Consider the following 23684-nt stretch of genomic DNA (forward strand, 5'->3'; position numbering starts at 1 on the left):
AGGTTTTAAATGTTTTTTTTAAGTAGGTTCCAGCAGTTACTAAGGTTTTTGTTTTTTTTTGGTCATTTCAACAGGTTTTAGTGTTTATACTTTTTTTTTTTAGGTTTTAGCAGGTTTAAAATGTTTTTTAGGAGGTTCCAGCAGTTTTTTATGTTTTTTTCTTGTCCATTCAACAGGTTTAGTGTTGTTATTTTTTTTGTAGGTTTTAAATGTTTTTTTGTAAGTAGGTTCCAGCTATTTCTGAGGGGTTTTTTTTGTTTTTTCAACAGATTTTAGTGATATTTTTTTCTATGTTTTAGCCAGTCTAAAAAAAAAAATGTTTAGGTTTTAGTGTTGTTATTTTTGTTTATGTTTTATCAGGTTTTAAATGTTTTTTTAAGTAGGTTCCAGCAGTTTTTAAGTTTTTTTTGGTCATTTCAACAGGTTTTAGTGTTGTTATTTTTCTGTAGGTTTTAGCAGGTTTTAAATGTTTTTTTTAGGAGGTTTCAGCAGTTTCTATGGGTTTTTTTTAGGTCTTTTCAACAGGTTTTAGTGTTATTTGTTTCTATGTTTTAGCTAGTTAAAAAAAAAAATTAGTATGTTCGAGCCGTTTTTAAGTTTTTTTTTATTTGTATTTTATTTCAACAGGTTTTAGTGTTGTTATTGTTTGTAGGTCCCAGCCTGTGATGTAGATTAATACTAATAATTCAGTGGTTAAATATTTAATGAGGATGCAGACTTTAGTGTTGGTGAAGATTGAGATGTTGAGCTCGCATCGATCTGCAGGAGTGGGGGCGGAAAGGGGAGGGGAGGGAGGGGAGGGGGGGGGGTCACATCTTTGTCAGATCCCCCCGCCCCCCCGCCCCCCTCTCTCTCACCACTCCCCCCTCCCCTCCCTGATTGCCTCCCAGCTGATGCGCACAGCTCCGCGGTTCTTCTAAAAAAAAAACTCCTCTTCATCCCGGGCTAGAACGACAGTTTTTTGGGGGGACCTCCTTCGTCCTCCTCTCCACCGAATCTTCTCGTCGGTCCCGACGGAGGAGGCTCTGAAGTGCCGGGGACGAGAGGACCGGAGGACGGCAGCGCAGGACGCCGCAGTCGGTCAACTACTTGGCGGTGGTCTGCAGGCAGCAGGGACGCAAGGTAGGACCAGGACTAGATTCTAGACCGTAGACCCCGGACTATAGCAGGACCGAGCGGCTTTGCAGGGCAACGTCAAAAGCAACCAACCAACCAACCAAAAAAAAAAAAAAAAAAAAAAAAAAAAAACGTCTGCAGTGTGATGCGTTCACGGTGTGCAAAAATGCGGCGGTGCGTTCAAGTGCACGCGAGAAGGGGTGTGTTCAGGTGAAATATCTGTGACAGTGAGGTACCTGCGTGTGGTGCATTGTGGACTTTGGTAGGTTTTAGCCAGTTTTAAATGTTTTTTTAAAGTAGGTTCCAGCAGTTTTTAAGGGTTTGTTTTGGTCCTTTCAACAGGTTTTAGTGTTGTTATTTTTTGTAGGTTCCAGCAGGTTTTAAGTGTATTTCAGTCGCAACGACAGGTTTTAGTATTTTGTTTTGTCGGTTTGAGCAGGTTTTAGATTTTGGTAGATTTTAGCCAGATTTAAATGTTTTTTTAAGTAGGTTTCAGCTGTTTTAAAGGTTTTTTTTGTCATTTTGACAGGTTTTAGTGTTGTTATTTTTTGTAGGTTCCAGTAGGTTTTAAGTGTGTTTCAGTCACAATGACAGGTTTTAGTATTTTGTTTTGTCTGTTTGAGCAGGTTTTAGATTTTGGTAGGTTTTAGCCAGTTTTAAATGTTTTTTTAAAGTAGGTTCCAGCAGTTTTTAAGGGTTTGATTTGGTAATTTCAACAGGTTTTAGTGTTGTTATTTTTTGTAGGTTCCAGTAGGTTTTAAGTGTATTTCAGTCGCAACAGCAGGTTTTAGTATTTTGTTTTGTCTGTTTGAGCAGGTTTTTGATTTTGGTAGGTTTTAGCCAGTTTTAAATGTTTTTTTAAAGTAGGTTCCAGCAGTTTTTAAGGGTTTGTTTTGGTCCTTTCAACAGGTTTTAGTGTTGTTATTTTTTGTAGGTTCCAGCAGGTTTTAGGTGTGTTTCAGTCGCAACGACAGGTTTTAGTATTTTGTTTTGTCGGTTTGAGCAGGTTTTACATTTTGGTAGATTTTAGCCAGATTTAAATGTTTTTTTAAGTAGGTTTCAGCTGTTTAAAAAAAAAAATTTTTGTCATTTCGACAGGTTTTAGTGTTGTTATTTTTTGTAGGTTCCAGTAGGTTTTAAGTGTATTTCATTTGCAATGGCAGGTTTTAGTATTTTGTTTTGTCTGTTTGAGCAGGTTTTTGATTTTGGTAGGTTTTAGCCAGTTTTAAATGTTTTTTTAAAGTAGGTTCCAGCAGTTTTTAAGGGTTTGTTTTGGTCCTTTCAACAGGTTTTAGTGTTGTTATTTTTTGTAGGTTTCAGCAGGTTTTAAGTGTATTTCAGTCGCAACAACAGGTTTTAGTATTTTGTTTTGTCGGTTTGAGCAGGTTTTAGATTTTGGTAGATTTTAGCCAGATTTAAATGTTTTTTTAAGTAGGTTTCAGCTGTTTTAAAGTTTTTTTCTTGTCATTTTGACAGGTTTTAGTGTTGTTATTTTTTGTAGGTTCCAGTAGGTTTTAAATGTATTTCAGTCACAATGACAGGTTTTAGTATTTTGTTTTGTCTGTTTGAGCAGGTTTTAGATTTTGGTAGGTTTTAGCCAGTTTTAAATGTTTTTTTAAAGTAGGTTCCAGCAGTTTTTAAGGGTTTGTTTTGGTCATTTCAACAGGTTTTAGTGTTGTTATTTTTTGTAGGTTCCAGTAGGTTTTAGGTGTATTTCAGTCGCAACGGCAGGTTTTAGTATTTTGTTTTGTCTGTTTGAGCAGGTTTTAGATTTTGGTAGGTTTTAGCCAGTTTTAAATGTTTTTTTTAAGTAGGTTCCAGCAGTTTTTAAGGGTTTGTTTTGGTCATTTCAACAGGTTTTAGTGTTATTTGTGTAGGTTCCAGCAGGTATAAGGTGTGTTTCAGTCGCAACGACAGGTTTTAGTTTTTTGTTATGTCTGTTTGAGCAGGTTTTAGATTTTGGTAGATTTTAACCAGTTTTAAATGTTTTTTTAAAGTAGGTTCCAGCAGTTTTTAAGGGTTTGTTTTGGTCATTTCAACGGGTTTTAGTGTTGTTATTTTTTGTACGTTCCAGCAGGTTTTAAGTGTGTTTAAGTCGCAACGACAGGTTTTAGTATTTTGATTTGTCTGTTTGAGCAGGTTTTAGATTTTGGTATGTTTTATCTCATTTTAAATGTTTTTTTAAGTAGGTTCCAGCAGTTTTTAAGGGTTTGTTTTGGTCCTTTCAACAGGTTTTAGTGTTGTTATTTTTTGTAGGTTCCAGCAGGTTTTAAGTGTGTTTAAGTCGCAACGACAGGTTTTAGTATTTTGTTTTGTCTGTTTGAGCAGGTTTTACATTTTGGTAGATTTTAGCCAGTTTTAAATGTTTTTTTTAAGTAGGTTTCAGCTGTTTTAAAGGGTTTTTTTTGTCATTTCGACAGGTTTTAGTGTTGTTATTTTTTGTAGGTTCCAGAAGGTTTTAAGTGTATTTCAGTCGCAATGACAGGTTTTAGTATTTTGTTTTGTCGATTTGAGCAGATTTTAGATTTTGGTAGATTTTAGCCAGATTTAAATGTTTTTTTAAGTAGGTTTCAGCTGTTTTTAAGGTTTTTTTTGGTCATTTCGACAGGTTTTAGTGTTGTTATTTTTTGTAGGTTCCAGTAGGTTTTAAGTGTGTTTCAGTCGCAATGACAGGTTTTAGTATGTTATTTTGTCTGTTTGAGCAGGTTTTAGCCAGTTTTAAATGTTTTTTTTTAAGTAAGTTCCAGCAGTTTATAAGGTTTTGTTTTGGTCATTTCAACATGTTTTAGTGTTGTTATTTTTAGTAGGTTCCATTAGGTTTTAAGTGTATTTCAGTCGCAACGACAGGTTTTAGTATTTTGTTTTGTCTGTTTGAGCAGGTTTTAGATTCCGGTAGATTTTATCCAGATTTAAATGTTTTTTTAAGTAGGTTTCAGCTGTTTTAAAAGGTTTTTTTTTTGTCATTTCGACAGGTTTTAGTGTTGTTATTTTTTGTAGGTTCCAGTAAGTTTTAAGTGTATTTCAGTCGCAGCAGCAGGTTTTAGTATTTTGTTTTGTCTGTTTGAGCAGGTTTTTGATTTTGGTAGGTTTTAGCCAGTTTTAAATGTTTTTTTTAAGTAGGTTCCAGCAGTTTTTAAGGGTTTGTTTTGGTCATTTAAACAGGTTTTAGTGTTGTTGTTTTTTGTAGGTTCCAGTAGGTTTTAAGTGTATTTCAGTTGCAATGACAGGTTTTAGTATTGTGTTTGTCTGTTTGAGCAGGTTTTAGATTCTGGTATGTTTTAGCCAGTTTTAAATGTTTTTTTAAAGTAGGTTCCAGCAGTTTTTAAGGGTTTGCTTTGGTCCTTTCAACAGGTTTTAGTGTTATTTTTTGTAGGTTACAGTAGGTTTTAAGTGTATTTCAGTTGTAACGACAGGTTTTTGTATTTTGTTTTGTCCGGTTGAGGGGGTCTTAAATTTTGGTAGGCTTTAGCCAGTTTAAAAAAAAGTAGGTTCCAGCAGTTTTTAAGTTTTTTATTTTGTCATTTCAACAGGTTATACTGTTGTTATTTTTTTGTAGGTTTTAGCCAGTTTTAAATGTTTTTTAGTAGGTTCCAGCAGTTTTTAAAGTTTTTTTTTGGTCATTTCAACAGGTTTTAGTGTTGTTATTTTTTTCATAGGTTTTAGCAGGGTTTTAAATGTTGTTTTAGTAGGTTCCAGCATTTTTTAAGTTTAAGTTTTTTTCCCCATTTCAACCGGTTTTAGTATTGTTATTTTTTGTAGGTTTTAGTAGGTTTTAAATGGGGGGGTTTTTGTAAGTAGGTTCCAACTGTTTCTAAGGTTTTTTTTTGTCTTTTCCACAGGTTTTACTGTTATTTTTTTGTAGGTTTTAGCCAGTTTTAAATGTTTTTTTTAGTAAGTTCCAGCCATTTTTAAGTTGTTGTTTTTTGTCATTTCAACAGGTTGTACTGTTGTTATTTTTGTAGGTTCTAGCCAGTTTTAAATGTTTTTTAGTAGGTTCTAGCAGTTTTTAAGTTTTTTTTGGTCATTTCAACAGGTTTTAGTGTTGTTATTTTTTTCGTAGGTTTTAGCAGGTTTTAAATGTTTTTGTAGTAGGTTGCAGCAGTTTTTAAGGTTGTTTTTTTTGGTCATTTCAACAGGTTTTAGTGTTGTTATTTTTTTTGTAGGTTTTAGCAGGTTAGAAATGGGTTTTTTAGGAGATTCCAGCAGTTGTAATGTTTTTCTTCGGTAATTTCAACAGGCTTTTGAACTTTGCGCTTAAAACAATCCGGATGGTTCTTTTCCTCTTTCAATCCAATCCAATCCACTTTATTTATATAGCACATTTACACAACAAGAATGTTTCCAAAGTGCTGCACAGCCATGTTAAAAACAATATTAAAAACAATATTAAAAACTATATTAAAAACAATATTAAAAACAATATTATGCTACACCAATGACTGAATAAAAACAAAGAATAAATGAATAGAAAACCAATACAGAGACAATATAAAAAATAAATATGATTAAAAACGATTTTAAAGGGTGAAACCAATTAAAACAGTAAAATAGACATCAAAATTTATAACCCTGACCCTAACCACACAGGACAACAGAGGACCTAGGTTCCAGTAGGTTTTAAGTGTATTTCAGTTGCAATGACAGGTTTTAGTATTGTGTTTGTCTGTTTGAGCAGGTTTTAGATTTTGGTAGATTTTAACCAGTTTTAAATGTTTTTTTAAGCAGGTTCCAGTAGTTTTCAAGTAGGTTTTTTTTGTGGTCATTTCAACAGGTTTTTGTGTTGTTATTTGTTGTAGGTTCCAGTAGGTTTTAAGTGTATATCAGTCGCAACGAAAGGCTTTAGTATTGTGTTTTGTTTGTATGAGCAGGTTTTAGATTTTGGTATATTTTAACCAGTTTTAAATGTTTTTTTTAAGTACGTTCCAGCAGTTTTCAAGTGGTTTTTTTTGGTCATTTCAACAGGTTTTAGTGTTGTTATTTTTAGTAGGTTCCAGCAGGTTTTAGGTGTATTTCAGTCGCAACGACAGGTTTTAGTATTTTATTTAGTCTGTTTGAGCAGGTTTTAGATTTTGGTAGATTTTAGCCAGTTTTAAATGTTTTTTTAAAGTAGGTTCCAGCAGTTTTGAAGGGTTTGTTTTGGTCATTTCAACAGGTTTTAGTGTTGTTATTTTTAGTAGGTTCCAGTAGGTTTTAAGTGTATTTCAGTCGCAACGAGAGGTTTTAGTATTTTGTTTTGTCTGTTTGAGCAGGTTTTAACCAGTTTTAAATGTTTTTTTAAGCAGGTTCCAGCAGTTTAAGTGGGTTTTTTTGGTCCTTTCAACAGGTTTTAGTGTTGTTATTTTTTGTAGGTTCCAGTAGGTTTTAAGTGTATTTCAGTCACAACGACAGGTTTTAGTATTTTGTTTTGTTTGTTTGAGCATGTTTTAGATTTTTGTAGATTTTAACTAGTTTTAAATGTTTTTTTAAGCAAATTCCAACAGTTTTCAAGTTTTTTTTTTTTTGTGGTCATTTCAACAGGTTTTAGTGTTGTTATTTGTTGTAGGTTCCAGTAGGTTTTACGTGTGTTTCAGTCGCAACGACAGGTTTTAGTATTTTGTAGTTTCTGTTTGAGCAGGTTTTAGATATTGGTAGATTTTAACCAGTTTTAAATGTTTTTTTAAGCAGGTTCCAGCAGTTTTCAAGTTGTTGTTTTTTTGGTCATTTCAACAGGTTTTAGTGTTGTTATTTTTTGTAGGTGCCAGTAGGTTTTAAGTGTGTTTCAGTCGCAACTAAAGGTTTTAAATATTTTGTGTTTTCTGTTTGAGCAGGTTTTAGATTTTGGTAGATTTTAACCAGTTTTAAATGTTTTTTTAAGCAGGTTCCAGCAGTTTTCAAGTAGTTTTTTTTTGTGGTCATTTCAACAGGTTTTTGTGTTGTTATTTGTTGTAGGGTCCAGTAGGTTTTAAGTGTGTTTCAGTCGCAACGACAGGTTTTAGTATTTTGTTTTGTCTGTTTGAGCAGATTTTAGATTTTGGTAGATTTTAGCCAATTTTAAATGTTTTTTTTTAGGTAGGTTCCAACAGTATTGAAGTTTTTTTGGGGTAATTTTAACAGGTTTTGGTGTTGTTATTTTTTGTAGGTTCCAGTAGGTTTTAAGTGTATATCAGTCGCATTTTGTGTTTTGTTTGTATGAGCAGGTTTTAGATTTTGGTAGATTTTAACCAATTTTAAATGTTTTTTTAAAGTAGGTTCCAGCAGTTTTGAAGGGTTTGTTTTGGTCCTTTCAACAGGTTTTAGTGTTGTTATTTTTTGTAGGTTCCAGTAGGTTTTAAGTGTATATCAGTCGCAACGAAAGGTTTTAGTATTGTGTTTTGTTTGTATGAGCAGGTTTTAGATTTTGGTAGATTTTAACCAGTTTTAAATGGTTTTTTTAAGCAAATTCCATCAGTTTAAGTATTTTTTTTTTGTGGTCATTTCAACAGGTTTTAGTGTTGTTATTTTTTGTAGGTGCCAGTAGGTTTTAAGTGTGTTTCAGTCGCAATTACAGGTTTTAAATATTTTGTGTTTTCTGTTTGAGCAGGTTTTAGATTTTGGTAGATTTTAACCAGTTTTAAATGTTTTTTTAAGCAGGTTCCAGCAGTTTTCAAGTATTTTTTTTTTTTGGTCATTTCAACAGGTTTTTGTGTTGTTATTTGTTGTAGGGTCCAGTAGGTTTTAAGTGTGTTTCAGTCGCAACGACAGGTTTTAGTATTTTGTGTTTTCTGTTTGAGCAGGTTTTAGATTTTGGTAGATTCTGACCAGAAATCTTCTTCTTTGTCCAAATGAGCGCTTGCAAAGGCCGAGCTTTTATCCGCAGAAGGGTCTGCATCCATGCGGTCTCCATGGCCTTCAGGATGCCCTTGGTGGTGGTCTTTGGACTCTCTCTCACCTCTCTCACTGGTCAGAACAGGTGTCACTTTTGGCTTCCCAAACACGTTTTCCACAAAATATATATTTATACCTTTGCACCGTAGCGCACTGGATTTTGAAAACCTTGAACCATGTCCTCAGAGCCCTTTCCTGACATGTGAGCAGCCGTAGCTCTTTTGTCTTCCCAATGACTTTCCACCAACCAACTGCTGTTTTTCATCTGTTGCCTTGATTAAAACAGCTGTTCCCAATCAATCATGCTAACTAGTTTGGACCATTTGATTTAGAACAGTGTTTTTTTGTTTTTTTCCCCAAGTTCCACCTCGGAAAACACAGAGTACCACCACGATGACCAACAGTAGCGTAGTAGGCCTTGTTTAATTAAACAAGTATATATATATTTTTTTTTTTTTTAGCCACTGTAACATTACACACAGTTTGAACAGTCACGCTGAGTTTGGATTAGGGTTGTCCCGAAAATATTTTGGTACCCGTTACCCGGTACCAAAATGTATTTTGATGCTTTTCTAAATATAGGGCACCACAAAAAAAATGTCATTATTGGCTTTATTTTAACTTTATTTTAATTTGGCTTTTTAATTTATTTTCTTTATATATTTTTTTTGTTTTAGTTTTTTCATTTTTTATTTAATTTTTTTTTTGTTTAATTTTTTTTTTTTGTAATATATTTTTATTTATTTATTTATTTATTTATTTATTTATTTATTTATTTATTTATTTATTTATGTATTTATTTATTTGTTTATTTATTTTGTATTTTTTATATATATATTTTTTTTTATTTTTTTTTATTTAATGTATTTTATTTATTTTATTTTATATTTATTGTATATTTGTTTTAATTGTATTTATTTATTTTATTTATTTTATTTATTTTATTTATTTTATTTATTTTATTTATTTTATTTATTTATTTTATTTTATTTATTTATTTATTTATTTATTTTGTATTATTTATTTTGTATTATTTATTTTGTATTATTTATTTTGTATTATTTATTTTATTTATTTTATGTGTATTATTGATTTTATTGATTTTATTGATTTGACTGATTTTATTGATATATTTTAATTTGGCTTTATTTTAACAAAAAGATCTTAGGCTACATTAAACATAAGTTTATTACTGCAATGTAGTCCTTAAATAAAATAGTGAACATACTAGACAACTTGTCTTTTAGTAGTAAGTAAACAAACAAAGGCTCCTAATTAGTCTGCTGGCGTATGCAGTAACATATTGTGTCATTTATCTTCCTATTATTTTGTCAACATTATAAAGGACAAGCTGTAAAAAAAAATGGTATTATTAATCTACTCGTTCATTTACTGTTAATATCTGCTTATTTTCTATCTACACTTCTGTTAAAATGTAATAATCACTTATTCTTCTGTTGTTTGATACTTTACATTAGTTTTGGATGATACAACACATTTAGGTATCGATCCGATACCAAGTAGTTACAGGATCATACATTGGTCATATTCAAAGTCCTCATGTGTCCAGGGACGTATTTACTGACTTTATAAACATAATGTACATTTACATATACTTTATATGTGTATACCAGTCATTATGAGTTGGATTATCAACATCTATCCATTTTTTTTCCAATATTACCCTTTTTGTTTTGATGCATATTGAAAGAAATGCTTTTTTTACTCTTTGATGACATGTTATTAAATGGATGCAGATCACCAAGAATACACGTCTGCAGTGTCATGGGGATGTTTATACAAAACCCAAAAGCAGTGAAGTTGTCACGTTGTGTAAATGGTAAAAAAAATCACGGCAAGGCCGAAAACCAACATTGAATGCCCGTCCCCTTCGATCCCTCAGGCGGTACTGCATCAAAAACCGACATCAGCGTGTAAAGGATATCACCGCGTGGGCTCAGGAACACTTCAGAAAACCACTGTCAGTAACTACAGTCGGTCGCTACATCTGTAAGTGCAACTTAAAACTCTACTACGCAAAGCCAAAGCCATTTATCAACAACACCCAGAAACCCCGTCGGCTTCGCTGGGCCTGAGCTCGTCTAAGATGGACTGATGCAAAGTGGAAAAGTGTTCTGTGGTCTGACCAGTCCACGTTTCAAATTGTTTTTGGAAACTGGGGACGTCGTGTCCTCCGGACCAAAGAGGAAAAGAACCATCTGTTCTAGGTGCAAAGTGGAAAAGCCAGCATGTGTGATGGTATGGGGGTGTGTTAGTGCCCGAGGCATGGGTAACTTACACATCTGTGAAGGCACCATTAATGCTGAAAGGTAAATACTGTCACGACTGGGTTTTCGCTTACTGCGGGTCGTTCTCCCAGGAAGGCAAACGGACGACTCCGGACAGGACTTGCAGGTAGGAACATGATTTAATTTTAAGAAACAATCAACGAGATACAAAACAGAAAACAAGCCGAAGGCAAGCTAAGGCAAAAACTTAGGACATGAAACTATAGACATGAACCTCACGAAACTGTGGCATGAAACAACTAGCATTAACTATGGCATAGAACAAACACGAAAATGTGGCATGAAACCAATAGCATTAACTATGGCACAGAACAAACACGAAACTGTGGTATGAAACCAATAGCATTAACTATGGCATAGAACAAACACGAAACTGTGGCATGAAACAACTAGCATTAACTATGGCATAGAACAAACACGAAAATGTGGCATGAAACCAATAGCATTAACTATGGCATAGAACAAACACGAAACTGTGGCATGAAACCAATAGCATTAACTATGGCATAGAACAAACACGAAACTGTGGCATGAAACCAATAGCATTAACTATGGTATAGAACAAACGCGAAACTGTGGCATGAAACCAATAGCATTAACTATGGCATAGAACAAACACGAAACTGTGGCATGAAACAACTAGCATTAACTATGGCATAGAACAAACACGAAACTGTGGCATGAAACCAATAGCATTAACTATGACATAGAACAAACATGAAACTGTGGCATGAAACCAATAGCATTAACTATGGCGTAGAACAAACACGAAACTGCGGCATGAAACCAATAGCATTAACTATGGCATAGAACAAACACGAAACTGTGGCATGAAACCAATAGCATAAACTATGGCATAGAACAAACACGAAACTGTGGCATGAAACCAATAGCATTAACTATGGCATAGAACAAACACAAAACTGTGGCATGAAACAATTAGCATTAACTATGGCATAGAACAAACACAAAACTGTGGCAGGAAACAACTAGCATTAACTATGGCATAGAACAAACACGAAACTAAGGCATAAAACCAATAGCATTAACTATGGCATAGAACAAACACGAAACTGTGGTATGAAACCAATAGTATTAACTATAGCATAGAACAAACACGAAACTGTGGCATGAAACAACTAGCATTAACTATGGCATAGAACAAACACGAAACTGTGGCATGAAACAACTAGCATTAACTATGGCATAGAACAAACACAGAACTGTGGTATGAAACCAATAGCATTAACTATGGCATAGAACAAACACGAAACTGTGGCATGAAACCAATAGCATTAACTATGGCATAGAACAAACACGAAACTGTGGTATGAAACCAATAGTATTAACTATAGCATAGAACAAACACGAAACTGTGGCATGAAACAACTAGCATTAACTATGGCATAGAACAAACACGAAACTGTGGCATGAAACCAATAGCATTAACTATGGCATAGAACAAACACGAAACTGGGGCATGAAACCAATAGCATTAACTTTGGCATAGAACAAACACGAAACTGTGGCATGAAACCAATAGCATTAACTATGGCATAGAACAAACACGAAACTGTGGCATGAAACCAATAGCATTAACTATGGCATAGAACAAACACAAAACTGTGGCATGAAACAACTAGCATTAACTATGGCATAGAACAAACACGAAACTGTGGCATGAAACCAATAGCATTAACTATGGCATAGAACAAACACGAAACTGTGGCATGAAACCAATAGCATTAACTATGGCATAAAACAAACACGAAACTGTGGCATGAAACCAATAGCATTAACTATGGCATAGAACAAACACAAAACTGGTATGAAACCAATAGCATTAACTATGGCATAGAACAAACACGAAACTGTGGCATGAAACCAATAGCATTAACTATGGCATAGAACAAACACGAAACTGTGGCATGAAACCAATAGTATTAACTATGGCATAGAAAAATTACGAAACTGTGGCACGAAACAACTAGCATTAACTATGGCATAGAACAAACACGAAACTGTGGTATGAAACCAATAGCATTAACTATGGCATAGAACAAACACGAAACTGTGGCATGAAACAACTAGCATTAACTATGGCATAGAACAAACACAAAACTGTGGCATGAAACAACTAGCATTAACTATGGCATAGAACAAACACGAAACTGTGGCATGAAACAACTAGCATTAACTATGGCATAGAACAGACACGAAACTGTGGCATGAAACAACTAGCATTAACTATGGCATAGAACAAACACAAAACTGTGGTATGAAACCAATAGCATTAACTATGGCATAGAACAAACATGAAACTGTGGCATGAAACCAATAGCATAAACTATGGCATAGAACAAACACGAAACTGTGGCATGAAACCAATAGCATTAACTATGGCATAGCACAAACACGAAACTGTGGCATGAAACAATTAGCATTAACTATGGCACAGAACAAACACAAAACTGTGGCAGGAAACAACTAGCATTAACTATGGCATAGAACAAACACAAAACTAAGGCATAAAACCAATAGCATTAACTATGGCACAGAACAAACACGAAACTGTGGTATGAAACCAATAGTATTAACTATAGCATAGAACAAACACGAAACTGTGGCATGAAACAACTAGCATTAACTATGGCATAGAACAAACACGAAACTGTGGCATGAAACAACTAGCATTAACTATGGCATAGAACAAACACAAAACAGTGGTATGAAATCAATAGCATTAACTATGGCATAGAACAAACATGAAACTGTGGCATGAAACCAATAGCATAAACTATGGCATAGAACAAACACGAAACTGTGGCATGAAACCAATAGCATTAACTATGGCATAGAACAAACATGAAACTGTGGCATGAAACCAATAGCATTAACTATGGCATAGAACAAACACAAAACTGTGGCATGAAACAACTAGCATTAACTATGGCATAGAACAAACACGAAACTGTGGCATGAAACCAATAGCATTAACTATGGCATAGAACAAACACAAAACTGTGGCATGAAACAACTAGCATTAACTATGGCATAGAACAAACACGAAACTGTGGCATGAAACCAATAGCATTAACTATGGCATAGAACAAACACGAAACTGTGGCATGAAACCAATAGCATTAACTATGGCATAGAACAAACACGAAACTGTGGCATGAAACCAATAGTATTAACTATGGCATAGAACAATTACGAAACTGTGGCACGAAACAACTAGCATTAACTATGGCATAGAACAAACACGAAACTGTGGCATGAAACCAATGGCATTAACTATGGCATAGAACAAACATGAAATTGTGGCATGAAACAACTAGCATTAACTATGGCATAGAACAAACACGAAACTGTGGCATGAAACCAATAGCATTAACTATGGCATAGAACAAACACGAAACTGTGGCATGAAACCAATGGCATTAACTATGGCATAGAACAAACATGAAATTGTGGCATGAAACAACTAGCATTAACTATGGCATAGAACAAACACGAAACTGTGGCATAAAACCAATAGCATTAACTATGGCATAGAACAAACACGAAACTGTGGCATGAAACCAATAGCATTGACTATGGCATAGAACAAACCCGAAACTGTGGCATGAAACCAACAATGACGCCAGGACGACTGACTGGCAAAGGCAGGCTTAAATAGTCCTCTGATTAGAAGCAGGTGCGCGTCCCGAACACCAGAGGCAGGTGAAAATCATAAGTAGCCATGGTAACTAAAACAAACCCAGGTGTCAAACCGGAACTAAAAGAGTCAAAAACTAACAGAACATAACAAAAACATGATCCGGACTCCGGATCATGACACATACAGGTTTTGGAGCAACATATGTTGCCATCCAAGCAACGTTATCATGGACGCCCCTGCTTATTTCAGCAAGACAATGCCCAGCCACGTGTTACAACAGCGTGGCTTCGTAGTAAAAAATTGCGGGTACTAGACCTGTGTGGGAATTTTCTAGCAAACTCATCTCGCGGGCCAAACTGAACCTGTTTGCGGGCCTGATTTGGCCCCCGGGCCACAGGTTTCACTACAAGCCGGCGGTGACTTAGGGCCGATGATGTAAGCAGCGGAGACTAAACAGTGAGCGTGCGCTTCCTCGCCCTGCGTGTTTGTGTTTGACCTGTCTGCACTTGGTCACATGACCGCCGCCACGCGCAGAAGGTGCTTTGTAGTTAATAACGTATGCCACAACCATGCAACACAACCACCCTTGAAGGTGACAAAGAGTCTTTGTCCCGGCTTAGAAGGAAGCCTTAAATGGACACACACACACTCGGAGCGGCATGCATATTCATCAAAGCTCCCACACACACACGCGCGCACACACACACACACACACACTCTAGTATTTCTTACCTTCTGGAGACCTTCTGCCCATTAAATCAACTAAAAATCCTGACTTTGGAGCAATGTTCACGGACTCTAGTATTTGGCTCTCTACTAGATGCGATGGTTTTCCGTATTGGGACCATGATTTCGGTCCTAACTTGCTCACACCTCCTCATATGGAAGCTACTTTTCCTTGTTGATGTCTCAAGAAGGGTAGAAATACAAGAACACACACACACACAAATTCTCGTATTTCTTACCTTCTTGAGACCTCCGAAAAATGCCTACCTCTTTAAGACCACCTTTTCTCGATATATAACATTTGTATTTACAACATTAATAACATATACATACTATGCAAATATAAAAAAGATAAGCTTGTAGTATTTTTATTTTTATTTTTTTTGGTAATTGTTTTTTAATCTCCATTATTTACTTAAAGTTATTACAGTATGTTTCCATATACATATTTATTTTATTTTTTTAATTAATTTTGGCCAAAGGGGACGCGTTTCAATTTTTTACACACACTTGTTATTAAATATGTTGGCCAGAGGGGGAGCGCTTCGATTTCTTACACACACTTGTTATTTCATATGTTGACCAAAGGGGGAAATAGATGGATGGATGGAATAGGGAAGTCCTTCTTTAGCTGCCGTCTTGTTTGATCATATATTGCTGCCTTCGCACCTGTCAATGTTTGCTTTGGTATGCCCATTAAATCAACTAAAAATCCTGACTTTGGAGCAATGTTCACGGACTCTAGTATTTGGCTCTCTATTAGATGCGATGGTTCTCCGTATTGGGACCATGATTTCGGTCCTAACTTGTTCACACCTCCTCATATGGAAGCTACTTTTCCTTGTTGATGTCTCGAGAAGGGTAGAAATACAAGAACACACACACACAAACACACACATTCTAGTATTTGTTACCTTCTTGAGACCTCCGAAAAATGCCTACCTCTTTAAGACCACCTTTTCTCAATATATAACATTTGTATTTACAACATTAATAACATATACATACTATGCAAATATAAAAAAGATAAGCTTGTAGTATTTTTTTTTATTTTTTTTTTGGTAATTGTTTTTTAATCTCCATTATTTACTTAAAGTTATTACAGTATGTTTCCATATACATTTTTTTTAATTTTTTTTAATTAATTTTGGCCAAAGGGGACGCGTTTCAATTTTTTACACACACTTGTTATTAAATATGTTGGCCAGAGGCGGAGCACTTCGATTTCTTACACACACTTGTTATTTCATATGTTGACCAAAGGGGGAAATGGATGGATGGATGGAATAGGGAAGTCCTTCTTTAGCTGCCGTCTTGTTTGATCATATATTGCTGCCTTCGCACCTGTCAATGTTTGCTTTGGTATGCACAATAAATCAACTAAAAATCCTGACTTTGGAGCAATGTTCACGGACTCTAGTATTTGGCTCTCTATTAGATGCGATGGTTTTCTGTATTGGGACCATGATGTATGTCCTAACTTGTTCACACCTCCTCATATGGAAGCTACTTTTCCTTGTTGATGTCTCAAGAAGGGTAGAAATACAAGAACACACACACACACACACACACACACACACGGAAAACAAAACACACTCAGACAGATTTATTGACGCGCCGCGCACAGAGCATGTGCTGCATTTATCAGATAGACAGCAGCCCCGTCATGGCGTGCAATCATTTAGGGAAGGTCGACGGCCGCCGGCTTGAAAATACCCCGTCTTGATTTTGTGGAAGCGATGATGACGATAATACGTGGAAAACTAGGATTTTTTTTATGAGCGGAGAAAATCACACGGGCAGAAGTATTGGGACAGCTGTGAATATTTTCTTCCAGGACCTGTGCCCATTTTGTGAGGTCGTTGGTGTCGGAACTGAGAGACGACCAGCCTTCTTCCACACCAAACTCCTCCAAACAGGCCTTGTGCACTGGGAAGAGAAAATGGGATCTTTAAACGTGTTCCCACCAAGCTAGAAGTAAACATTAGCATTTTTTGACACTGAATTTATGTAACTGTATTTTTTTTGCATGTAAATTTTGTGAACTGAATTTTTTTTTTTACATCAAATGATGTGACAATTTCATTAAAAAACAAACAAACAAAAAAACGGTGTTGAAAAATTCAGTGTAAAAAATATTTAGTGTATAAAAATTCAGTGTACAAATATTCAGTGTATAAAAATTCAGTGTACAAATATTCAGTGTATAAAAATTCAGTGTAAAAATATTCAGTGTATAAAAATTGTATTTTATAAAAATTCAGTGTAAAACAAATTCAGTGTATGAAAATTCAGTGTAAAATCTATTGTGTATAAAAATTCAGTGTAAAAAGATTCAGTATATAAAAAAATATGTTTAAAAAATATACAGTGCATGAACATTAATTATAAAAAAAATATTCAGTGTATAAAACAATCAGTGTAAAAAATATTCAGTGTATAGAAATGCAGTGTATAAAAATTCAGTGTAAAAAATATTTAGTGTATAAAAATTCAGTGTAAAAAAAAAGAGAATTGTATAAAAATTCAGTGTAAAAATATTCAGTGTATAAAAATTAAGTGTAAAAATATTCAGTGTATAAAAATTCAGTGTAAAAAATATTCAGTGTAAAAAAATTGTATTTTATAAAAATTCAGTGTAAAAAGATTCAATGTATAAAAAATATGTGTAAATATATACAGTGCATGAACATTTAGTGTAAAAAAAGGAATTGTAAAAATTCAGTGTAAAAATATTCAATGTATAAAAATGCAGTGTAAAAATATTCAGTGTAAAAATATTCAGTGTATAAAAATTCAGTGTAAAAAATATATTCAGTGTATAGAAATTCAGTGTATAAAAATTCAGAGTAAAAATATTTAGTGTATAAAAATTCAGTGTAAAAAAAGGAATTGTAAAAATTCAGTGTAAAAATATTCAATGTATAAAAATTCAGTGTAAAAATATTCAGTGTAAAAAATATTCAGTGTAAATAAATTGTATTTTATAAAAATTCAGTGTAAAATGTATTGTGTATAAAAAATATGTGTAAAAAATATACAGTGCATGAAAATTAATTGTAAAAAAATATTCAGTGTATAAAAATTCAGTGTAAAAAATATTCAGTGTATAGAAATCCAGTGTAAAAAATATTCGGTGTTTAAAAATTGAGTGTGAAAAAAAATGTATTTTATAAAAATTCAGTGTAAAAAATATTCAGTGTATAAACATTCAGTGTAAAAAAATATTCATTGTATAAACATTCAGTGTATAAAAATTCAGTGTAAAAAATATTCAGTGTATAAAAATTCAGTGTAAAAAATATTCAATGTCAAAAAAATTCAGTGTATAAAATATTCAGTGTATAAAAATTCAGTGTAAAAAATATTCAATGTCAAAAAAATTCAGTGTATAAAATATTCAGTGTATAAAAATTCAGTGTAAAAAATGTATTGTATTAAAATTCAGTGTAAAAAATATTCAGTGTAAAAACAATTCTGAGTATAAAAATTCAGTGAATACATTTTCAGTGTATAAAAATTCAGTGTAAAATATATTGTGTATAAAAAAAATCTGTGTAAAAAGATTCAGTGTATAAAAATTAATTGTAAACAAAACTGTGGCCGTCAAAAAAGCTTTATCGAGTGTTGATTCATTGTAATCATGTTAAAAATCACATTTTAACATTTTTAATTGGCATACAAGTGCAAGAAAAAGTGAACCACTGTTAATGATAACACTGTAAATAGAAATAGTCTGTTCCAGTGTCAAACTGTGGCCGTCATAAAAGCTTTATCAAGTGTTAATTCAATATAATCGTGTTAAAAATCAAATTTTTACATTTTAATTGGCATACAATTGTAAGGAAACCGTTAACCACTGTTAATGATAACACTGTAAATAGAAATAGTCTGTTCCAGTGTCAAACTGTGGCCATCATAAAAGCTTTATCAAGTGTTAATTCAATATAATTGTGTTAAAAATCTAATTTTTACATTTTTAATTGGCATACAAGTGTAAGAAAAAGTGAACCACTGTTAATGATAACACTGTAATTAGAAATAGTCCGTTCCAGTGTCAAACTGTGGCCATCATAAAAGCTTTATTAAGTTTATGAAGTACTTTAACAAAAGGCCTTAGTGGCCACATGCGTGGACAGCACCTTTTAGCTCTTATTTCCAAAATTGAATTGGGGTCTTATGGCCACTTATGTGGACACTTATACTGCCATCTGGTGGTGTCAGAAGAGTATAACATACAATGGAATTTGGGGGGAAAAAAGTGTAAAAATAAAAATGGGCATGTCACTACACATGAAGTACACGTTTGTGTACTTATGGACTAAGTACATCATATAAAAAAAAGGATGATTTTTTTTTAAATTCTAATTAGGGTTCAATAAGCCCAAATAGCATAGAGAAATTTTTTTTTTAAAAAGCATGTAAACAAACAGCTTGGGCTTTAAGAGGTTAACACGTTTAATGGTGATGCAGGTGTCAACACAAAAAGTCACAACGCTCTTTAAACCCACCACTTTTAACGAGAAATCCAAAGAAAAGGCAAAACACACGCCGATGTCTTTGTGCGACTCAGCGCTTGGCGGCGTTTCCGTAGAGCGGTGAATGGACAGCGTTGTTGCCACCGCCGCTCAAACGCGGCGCAACAAGCTGGAACAGGAACGCTGCCGGGCGGCGACTCCACTCGCTTTTGACATCCAGCTCGCCGAGCCAGGCTGCGTGCTGGCAAACTCCTCCCTCGCGGCCGTGGAACTTCCAAAACAACCTCTTGTCTCGTTTCCGCGTCTGTCTACTGTTGTCCGCCTTTAAAGTCAACACAGGAAACATGGATGACACAATAACGTAAATAGAAGAGGATATAAATACATTGCGTCGGCTAAAAGAAACGCACAAAGCCCCAAAACCGGTGAAGTTGGCACGTTGTGTAAATGGTCAATAAAAAGAGAATACAATGATTTGCAAATCCTTTCCAACTTATATTCAAGTGAATGGACAGCAAAGACAAGATATTTCATGTTTGAACTGGAAAACGTTGTTATTTTTTGCAAATAATCATCAACTTAGAATTTAATGGCAGCAACACATTGCAAAATGTGGACTCGTCAGACCACAGAACACTTTTCCACTTTGCATCAGTCCATCTTAGATGAGCTCAGGCCCAGCGAGGCCGACGGCGTTTCTGGGTGTTGTTGATAAACGGTTTTCGCCTTGCATAGGAGAGTTTTAACTTGCACTTACAGACGTAGCGACCAACTGTAGTTACTGACAGTGGGTTTCTGAAGTGTTCCTGAGCCCATGTGGTGATATCCTTTACACACTGATGTCGCTTGTTGATGCAGTACAGCCTGAGGTATCGAAGGTCACGGGCTTAGCTAATTACGTGCAGTGATTTCTCCAGATTTTCTGAACCCTTTGATGATGTTACGGAACTTTATCAGTATTTATTGCCACCTTTCCCAACTTCTTTGTCACGTGTTGCTGGCATCAAATTCTAAAGTTAATGATTATTTGCAAAAAAAAAAAAATGTTTATCAGTTTGAACATCAAATATGTTGTCTTGAAAAGGATTTGCAAATCATTGTATTCCGTTTATATTTACATCTAACACAATTTCCCAACTCATATGGAAACGGGGTTTGTACAAAGCCACGGCTTGGCATTGTCTTGCTGAAATAAGCAGGGGCGTCCATGGTAACGTTGCCTGGATGGCAACATATGTTGCTCCAAAACCTGTATGTACCTTTCAGCATTAATGGCGCCTTCACAGATGTGTAAGTTACCCATGCCTTGGGCACTAATACACCCCCATACCATCACACATGCTGGCTTCTCAACTTTGCGCCTAGAACAGTCCGGATGGTTCTTTTCCTCTTTAGTCCGGAGGACACGACGTCCATTTCAAAAACAATTTGAAACGTGGACTCGTCGGACCACAGAACACTTTTCCACTTTGCATCAGTCCATCTTAGATGAGCTCGGGCCCAGCGAAGCCGACGGCGTTTCTGGGTGTTGTTGATAAATGGCTTTCATTTTGCATAGTAGAGTTTTTGTCATGATCCGTGGCCCGGACCATGTTTTGTTATTTTTAATAATAATAATAATAATGGATTACATACTCAAAGCGCTCACAGAAAAAGTGGTAACCCATCATTCATTCACACCTGGTGGTGGTAAGCTACATTTGTAGCCACAGCTGCCCTGGGGTAGACTGACGGAAGCGAGGCTGCCAGTTTGCGCCTACGGCCCCTCCGACCACCACCTATCATTCATTCACCAGTGTGAGCGGCACCGGGGGCAAGGGTGAAGTGTCCTGCCCAAGGACACAACGGCAGCGGTTTGGATGTCAAGAGGCGGGGAGCGAACCTGCAACCCTCAGGTTTCTGGCACGGCCGCTCTACCCACTACGCCATACCGCCATGTTAGTTTTTGGACTCCCTTAGTTCCTGTTTGTGCACCTCTGGGTTTGTTTTAGTTTCCATGGGGATTAATTGGGTTCACCTGGCTCTGGTTAGTGGTCGGCACGCTCACCTGCCGTCGACCACTAATCAGAGAGCTATTTAAGCACCTTTCTCGCCACGCTCAGTCTGGCTTCATGGTTTGCTGCATGCAACAGTCACGTACGTCGGTATTTCTTGTTTCCGAATCTACCATTCCTGCGCTAGTTATTTACCTCAGCTTCCCGTGGGATCAGCATGTTTTTGGTACGCGTTATGATTTATGAGGAATAAATCATGTTCCTACCCGCACGCCTTGTCCGGAGTAGTCCCGTCTGCATCCCCGGGAGAACGAACCCCGCAGACAGACACTGAAGTGTTCCTGAGCCCGTGTGGTGATATCCTTTACACACTGATGTCGCATTTTGATGCAGTACCGCCTGAGGGATGGAAGGTTTGTAATATCATCTCTTACGTGCAAGCGATTTCTCCGGATTCTCGGAACCTTTTGATGATATTCCGTTCCGTAGATGGTGAAATCCCCAAATTCCTTGCAATGGCTGGTTGATTAATGTTGTTCTTAAACAATTTACTCGCGCATTTGTCGACAAAGCGGTGAACCCTCGCCCCCGTCCTTGTTTGTGAACGACCGAGCATTTCACGGAGGCTGCTTTTATACCCAATCACGGCACCCACCTGTTCCCAATTAGCCTGTTCACCTGTGGGATGTTCCCAAATAAGTGTTTGGTGAGCACTCCTCAACTTTCTCAGTCTTTTTTGCCACTTGTGCCAGCTTTTTTGAAACATGTCACAGGCATCAAATTCCAAATGAGCTAATATTTGCAAAAATTAACAAAATTTACCAGTTCAGACGTTAAATATCTCGTCTTTGCAGTCTATTCAATTGAATATAGGTTGGAAAGGATTTGCAAATCATTGTATTCTGTTTTTATTTACCATTTACACCAGTGGTCCCCAACCACCGGGCCGTGGACCGATTGGTACCGGGCCGTGGCCGCACAAGAAATTAAAAAATAATAATTAATATATATATATATATATATATATATATATATATATATATATATATATATATATATATATATTTTTTTTTTATTTTATTTTTTTTTTTAAATTAAATCAATATAAAAAACACAATATATACATTATATATCAATATAAATCAATACAGTCTGCTGGGATACAGTCTGTAAGCACACATGATTGCATTTCTTTATGACAAAAAAAAAAAAGAGGTTTTTTTTTTTTTACTAATCCCCCCCTATATATATATATATATATATATATATATATATATATATATATATATATATATATATATATATATATATATATATATATATATATATATATATATATATATATATATATATATTTATATATATATATTTATATATATATATATATATATATATATATATATATATATGTATGTGTGGGAAAAATCACAAATCTCCTGAGGATTGAGGAAACCCCTCATGAAACAGGCCTGTAGAGATGAAATAGTCTTGTGATTTTTTTCCCACACATACATACATATTACGCTCTACCACGGTATCGAGCACTATTTTTTGGATAATCTAATTAAGACATATATATATATATATATATATATATATATATATATATATATATATATATATATATATATATATATATATATATATATATATATATATATATATATATATATATATGTATATATATATGTATGTGTGGGAAAAAATCACAAGACTATTTCATCTCTACAGGCCTGTTTCATGAGGGTTTTCCTCAATCCTCAGGAGATTTTTAAATCTCCTGAGGATTGAGGAAAACCCTCATGAAACAGGCCTGTAGAGATGAAATAGTCTTGTGATTTTTTTCCCACACATACATATTACGCTCTACCACGGTATCGAGCACTATTTTTTGGATAATCTAATTAAGACATATATATATATATATATATATATTTATATATATATATATATATATATATATATATATATATATATATATATATATATATATATATATATATATATATATATATATATATATATATTTATATATATATATATATATATATATATATATTTATATATATATATATATATATTTATATATATATATATATATATTTATATATATATATATATATATATATATATATATATATATATATATATATATATATATATATATATATATATATATATATATATATATATATATATATATATGTAATTAGATGTAAGCCACATGCATCGAGGCCGGCAGTAACCGCAGGGAGGTTATGTTTGGATGAATATTCATGATGGACGTCTGCAGCGAGGGGGGGGGGGGGGGGGGGGGGCGGTACGGCTCTGCTGGTATTTGGAGGTGTTGATGCAGTAGAGTCCAAATACTTTTGCCCATTATTTACTATGGATGACTTTGATGAGGAGGGACGTGAACAGGCGCAACATTAGCGACCTGCCAAACGGACACTCCGGCATGATGAAGTATATTTTTTACTACCCGGCGGCAACACAAACAAATGTTGTTGTAGTAGCGCTACGGTTGCTGCTGAGTCAGCATCGATAGCAACAC

At 34.7% G+C, this 23684-nt stretch overlaps 1 protein-coding gene across 1 annotated transcript in view; it reads left to right on the forward strand.

Moving 5' to 3' along the window:
• The first annotated feature begins 879 nt into the window (after window positions 1-879).
• The window catches only part of oprl1 (opiate receptor-like 1), an 86034-nt gene continuing 63229 nt past the window's right edge, over window positions 880-23684 (forward strand). The window contains exon 1 of the mRNA XM_062052579.1: window positions 880-1122. The gene's annotated coding sequence lies outside the window, so the exon portion shown is untranslated. The remainder of the gene's footprint in view (window positions 1123-23684) is intronic.

This window comes from Entelurus aequoreus, linkage group LG07, assembly GCF_033978785.1.
Source record: "Entelurus aequoreus isolate RoL-2023_Sb linkage group LG07, RoL_Eaeq_v1.1, whole genome shotgun sequence".
NCBI classification, from domain to species: Eukaryota; Metazoa; Chordata; class Actinopteri; order Syngnathiformes; family Syngnathidae; genus Entelurus; species Entelurus aequoreus.